Source organism: Canis lupus, chromosome 30, assembly GCF_048164855.1.
Source record: "Canis lupus baileyi chromosome 30, mCanLup2.hap1, whole genome shotgun sequence".
Classification (NCBI taxonomy): Eukaryota; Metazoa; Chordata; class Mammalia; order Carnivora; family Canidae; genus Canis; species Canis lupus.
Genome location: NC_132867.1, coordinates 12136865 through 12143268, shown reverse-complemented (window position 1 = coordinate 12143268; position 6404 = coordinate 12136865). Strand labels below are relative to the sequence as shown.

General features: G+C 38.4%; 1 protein-coding gene and 1 long non-coding RNA gene across 11 annotated transcripts in view; one reads left to right on the top strand and one right to left on the bottom strand.

The window, feature by feature from the left end:
* Nucleotides 1-6404, bottom strand: part of ROBO1 (roundabout guidance receptor 1) — a 1129252-nt gene that overhangs the window by 477744 nt on the left and 645104 nt on the right. The gene's annotated exons all lie outside the window — the stretch shown is intronic.
* The window catches only part of LOC140621461 (uncharacterized), a 28098-nt gene that overhangs the window by 4963 nt on the left and 16731 nt on the right, over nucleotides 1-6404 (top strand). For all 5 annotated transcript variants that reach the window (XR_012021168.1, XR_012021166.1, XR_012021164.1 and 2 more), the window contains 3 exons: nucleotides 3898-3976; nucleotides 5217-5263; nucleotides 6007-6164. This is a non-coding gene — a long non-coding RNA (uncharacterized lncRNA). The remainder of the gene's footprint in view (nucleotides 1-3897; nucleotides 3977-5216; nucleotides 5264-6006; nucleotides 6165-6404) is intronic.

Here is a 6404-nt window from a genome sequence, read left to right as displayed (position 1 = left end):
CTCTCTCATTTACATTTTCTCTATATAGATGATTGTTCATCACAAGAAAACAATGAAGACATTTCCTTATAATATGCTACTAATTTTCCTGTTGATGTGACAAAAAGAAAACAAAAACACAACTCTTGCTTTCTCTTCCAAACACTAATCTTTCTCTTCACTCTAAAAAACATTACCGGACATTTTATTAAGAATACTCTTATACAGGGGCACCTGGGTGGCTCAGTAGTTGAGCATCTGCCTTTTTTTTTTTTTTTTGTATTTTTTTTTAATTGGAGTTCGATTTGCCAACATATAGTATAACACCCAGTGCTCATCCTGTCAAGTGCCCCCCCACCAGTGCCTGTCACCCAGTCACCCCATCCCCCTGCCCACCTCCCCTTCCACTACCCCTTGTTCATTTTCCAGAGCTAGGAGTCTCTCATGTTTTGTCACCCTCTCTGATATTTACCACTCATTTTCTCTCCTTTCCCCTTTAATTCTTTTCACTATTTTTTATATTCCCTGAATGAATGAAATCATATAATGTTTGTCCTTCTCCAATTGACTTACTTCACTCAGCATAATACACTCTAGTTCCAACCATGTTGAAGCAAATGGTGGGTATTCGTCCTTTCTGATGGCTGAGTACTATTCCATTGTATATATAGACCACATCTTTATCCATTCATCTTTCGATGGACACCAAGGCTCCTTCCACAGTTTGGCTATTGTGGACATTGCTTCTATAAATATTGGGGTGCAGGTGTCTTGGTTTTTCACTGCACCTGTAAATCCCCAGCAGTGCAATTGCTGGGTCGTAGGGCAGATCTATTTTTAACTCTTTGAAGAACCTCCACACAGTTTTCCAGAGTGGCTGCACCAGTTCACATTCCCACCAACAGTAAAGAGGGTTCCCCTTTCTCCACATCCTCTCCAACATTTGTGGTTTCCTGCCTTGTTAACTTTCCCCATTCTCACTGGTGTGAGGTGGGATCTCATTGTGGTTTGGATTTGTATTTCCCTGATGGCAAGTGATGCAGAGCATTTTCTCATGTACATGTTGGCCATGTCTATGTCTTCCTCTGTGAGATTTCTGTTCATGTCTTCTGCCCATTGCATGATTGGATTGTTTGTTTCTTGGCTGTTGAGTTTAATAAGTTCTTTATAGATCTTTGGTACTAGCCCTTTATCTGTTATGTCATTTGCAAATATCTTCTCCCATTCTGTAGGTTGTCTTTGAGTTTTGTTGACTGTTTTGCTGTGCAGAAGCTTTTTATCTTGATTAAGTCCCAATAGTTCATTTTTGCTTTTGTGTCCCTTGCCTTCATAGATGTATCTTGCAAGAAGTTGCTGTGGCTGAGTTCAAAAAGGGTGTTGCCTGTGTTCTCCTCTAGGATTTTGAGGGATTCTTATCTCACATTTAGATATTTCATCCATTTTGAGTTTATCTTTGTGTATGGTGTAAGAGAACAGTCTAGTTTCATTCTTCTGCACGAGGCTGTCCAATTTTCCCAGCACCATTTATTGAAGAGACTGTCCTTTTTCCAGGGGATAGTCTTTCCTGCTTTGTCGAATATTAGTTGACCATAGAGTTGAGGGCCCATTTCTGGATTCTCTATTCTGTTCCACTGATCTATGTGTCTGTTTTTGTGCCAGTACCACACTGTCTTGATGATCACAGCTTTGTAGTACAATTTGAAATCCAGCATTGTGATGACCCTGGCTCTGGTTTTCTTTTTTAATATTCCCCTGGCTATTCAGGGTCTTTCTTGATTCCACACAAATCGTATTTGTTCCAATTCTTTGAAGAAAGTCCATGGTATTTTGATAGGGATTGCATTGAATGTGTAAATTGCCCTGGGTAGCATTGACATTATCACAACATTAATTCTTCTAGTCCATGAGCATGGAATATTTTTCCATCTCTTTGTGTCTTCCTCAATTTCTTTCACAGGTGTTCTATAGGTTTTAGGGCACAGATCTTTTACCTCTTTGGTTAGGTTTATTCCTAGGTATCTTATGCTTTTGGGTGCAATTGTAAATGGGATTGACTCCTTAATTTCTCTTTCTTCAGTCTCATTTTTCGTGTATAGAAATGCCACTGATTTCTGGGCATTGATTTTGTATCCTGCCACACTGCCGAATTGCTGTATGAGTTCCAATCTTGGAGTGGAGTCTTTTGGGTTTTCTAAGTACAGTATCATGTCATCTGCAAAGAGGGAGAGTCTGACTTCTTCTTTGCCAATTTGAATGCCTTTTATTTCTTTTTGTTGTCTGATTGCTGAGGCTAGGACTTCCAGTACTATGTTGAATAGTAGTGGTGAGAGTGGACATCCCTATCGTGTTTCTGATCTTAGGGGAAAGGCTCTCAGTGTTTCCCCATTGAGAATGATATTTGCTGTGGGCTTTTCATAGATGGCTGTTAAGAGAGCATCTGCCTTTGACTCATGTCGTGATTCCGGGGTCCTAGGATCGAGTTCCACATCAGGCTCTTGCAGAGAGCCTGCTTCTCCCTCTGCCTGTGTCTCTGCCTTTCTTTCTATGTGTCTCATGAATAAATAAATAAACTCTTTAAAAAAAAGACTCTTATACAAATACAAAGGAAATGCCCTTTTTCTGCCTCTATGTTGTACTCTTTTCAAGGTATGCTTGTACTTTTTTTTTTTTTTTTGCTTTAGATTCAATGAAATAAATGAAATACTCAGCACCAATCACTGTCTTATATGTTGTGCACATAAAAAAAATAAGACCTAGCCTTATCCCAGGGGTGCAACCGTTAGGAAATGTAAGGAAGACAGATAGGTAACCTAACAATTATGTGATGTGTGTTATAAACAGGCCACCTGAGTGCCCTGTGGAAGGCAAAACACGATCTTCTTGGAGCAAGTCGGGTAAAATCTCGATGAGATGACACTGACACAGAATTGAAGAGAAAGGCTGGGCAGCCCAGGTGGCTCAGTGGTTTGGCACCACCTTCAGTTCAGGGTTTGATCCGGGAGACCTGGGATCAAGTCCCACATCAGGCTCCCTGCATGGAGCCTGCTTCTCCCTCTGCCTGTGTTTCTGCCTCTCTCTCTCTCTGTGTCTCTCATGAAAAAATAAAATCTTAAAAAAAAAAAAAAAAAGAAGAGAAAGGCCATTCTAGACGAGAAATGAGAAGGACAAAAGGGACAGAAATTTGAAAATCTGCAACTCAATGTCTGGCTTGGTTTCTAGCTTAGAAAAAGTTAATTTTGGATTTATACAAGTCACCATATTATAATTACTTTTGAAGATGATGGATTTTTTTTTCATTTGTTAATGAGAATAATTTTTGTAATGGGAGATGATAAGTTTATTTCATATAACAAAATGTTTTGATTTAATGGAGGTAACACTGAAGTAGGAGTCAGCAGAGTGAAATTTGACTTGTGTGTGTATATATATATTCATCACTAGATATATTCATCACCCTGAAACTTAATAACTACCCTAACTCCCCAAATATCTGATGGAGATAGTTTTGACTGGGCAGCATGTATACTGAGAGAAAGAAATAACTCATTTACATGTATTCTTTTTTTGTTTTTGTTTTTTGTTTTTTTGTTTTTCATTTACATGCATTCTTGACTCTGTCCCTGTAGAGGAAAGGGAATGAATTAGAAAGAGGTAATTAAATATGATGGCAGGTGAACTAGAGCCTATATTAGATTCTGGGCTGCTGGGCTGCATGAAGCACAGGGGGAAAAATACCATGAGTTTTAAGTTTTAAACATGGAAACAGCCTAAGAGTCTAGCAATGGATGAATTGATAAAGAATGTGTGGTCTATATATTGGATGGTCCCAAGTTATGATAGTTCAACTTGTGAGTTTTCAACTTTACGATGGTAAAAATATATATTCAGTAGAAATTTTGAATTTTTATATTTTTTCAGGTTAGTGATATTTGGTCCCATCCTCTCTTATGATGCTGGCAGCAAGCTGCAGCTCCAAGTCAGTCACAGGATCATGAGGGTAAGCAACTGATACACTTGCAAGCATTCTATACCCATAGTGTTTTTCACTTTCAGTATATTATTCAATAGATTACTTGAGCTGAGCAATATTTCATTATAAAGTAGGCTTTGTGTTACATGAACCTGCCCTATTATAGGCTAGTGCAAGTATTCTGAGCACATTTAAGGTGGGCTAGGCTAATCTATGATGTTTAGTAGGTTAGATATATTAAGTGCATTTTTAACTTACCAAATTTTTAACTTGCGATGGATTTACTGGGATGTTATCCCATTGTAAGTCACAGAAGACCTGTATAATGGGGTATTATCCAGCCATTAAAAAGGAGGCTATTGCCCTACGACCCAGCAATTGCACTGCTGGGGATTTACCCCAAAGATACAGATGCAATGAAACGCCTGGGCACCTGCACCCTGATGTTTCTAGCAGCAATGTCCACAATAGCCAAACTGTGGAAGGAGCCTCGGTGTCTATCGAAAGATGAATGGATAAAGAAGATGTGGTTTATGTATACAATGGAATATTACTCAGCCATTAGAAACGACAAATACCCACCATTTGCTTCAATGTGGATGGAACTGGAGGGTATTATGCTGAGTGAAGTAAGTCAGTCGGAGAAGGACAAACATTATATGGTCTCATTCATTTGGGGAATATAAATAAGAGTGAGAGGGAATAGAGGGGAAGGGAGAAGAAATGGGTAGGAAATATCAGAAAGGGAGACAGAACATGTAAGACTCCTAACTCTGGGAAACGAACTAGGAGTGGTGGAAGGGGAGGAGGGCGGGGGGTGGGGGTGACTGGGTGGTGGGCACTGAGGGGGGCACTTGACGGGATGAGCACTCGGTGTTATTCTGTATGTTAGCAAATTGAGCACCAATAAAAAATAAATTTATTATTAAAAAAAAAAGGAGGCTATCCTGCCATTTGTAGTAACATGGATGGATCTTGAAGGCATTATGCTAAGTGAAATAAGTCAGAGAAATACAAATACTGTTTGATTTTATTTATATGTTGAATCTTAAAAAGAAAAATGTAATCGAGACCTAGGGAGGGATAATTGGAAGAAGTTGGTCAAAAGGCACAAACTCCCTGTTACAAGATAAATAAATACTAGAGCTGCAATATACGATATGATGACTATAGCCATCATTGCTGTATGGCATATATGGGAATTGTTATGAGAGAACATCCTAAGAGTTCTCATCATATTATTTTTCCCCTTATTTTATACCTATAGGAGATGATGGATCTTAACTAAACTTACTGGGCTTGTCTCATCACAATGTACGTAAGAAGTCAAATTATGTTGCGCACCTGAATCTTATATACAGTGCTGTGTGTCATTATATCTCAATAGAACTAGGAAAAAAAAACCAAATAAAAATGGATTTAAAAAAATCTTAAAGGAGGATGCCTGGGTAGCTCAGTGTTTGAGCATCTGCCTTCAGCTCAGGGTGTGATCCTGGGTCTGGGGACCGAGTCCCGCATCAGGCTCACTGCGAGGAGCCTGCTTCTCCCTCTGCCTATGTCTCTGCCTCTCTCTCTGTGTCTCTCATAAATAAATAAACAAACAAACAAATAAATAAAATCTTAAAAAAAAAGTCTTAAAGGGAAAGATGAATGTGTGGCCAAGACAAATTTATTCAATCTTATAAAGCCTTGCTGTTCCAATATTGAGAAACAGGCAGTAACAATTAGGGAAATACAAAAATTGCAGACCACCACCACACACATTTAGGCACCATCATTGTTTTTAGTCAAAAGGTGATGGATAATTACTAACATTGAATGCCTATTAACTGCCAGGCACTATGCTAGATACTTTAAAAGTACAATTTCAGTTAACACACACACACACTATCCTTTTGAGATAGTTATGTTACCCTTTCGTAGAGAAGTTATCTTCTCTAACTTCTTTTGTCTTTTGGTAGTGTAATCAATTTAAATGTAAGTCTGTGTTACCAAAATTTTCTTTATTTATTTTTTCCTAAACCACATTCCCATTTTTCCATACTGCTTTCATCAAGATGGAGACAAGTGAATAGCTTACGAAGCTAAATTTAGCTGGCCCAAGAGCACAAGAATCAATAAAGAAACTGCAGAGTGAATAAATCTCTTTCTTCTTGAAAGGATCCATGATATGAATTCACATGATCCTATCTAAATTAAGCCTGACTTTTGCTCAGTAAGTGGAAATAATTTATGTTAAGTGACAAATAAGAAGTGTTCACTAAGTCTTCAAACATCTATTTGAAACCATGTTCTGGGGATTGTGGGCTTTTGTGGTCATCTGATCCTTATGTATTCTAGGAAGGTCTGTAATAAAGATATTTCCTGGGTTTAAACAGAAGGCCAGTTTGACGGGAAGACTTTGAGATAAGACTATTGTTTGAACTCTTAATTAGCAGATGGGTCCCTTTGAAAA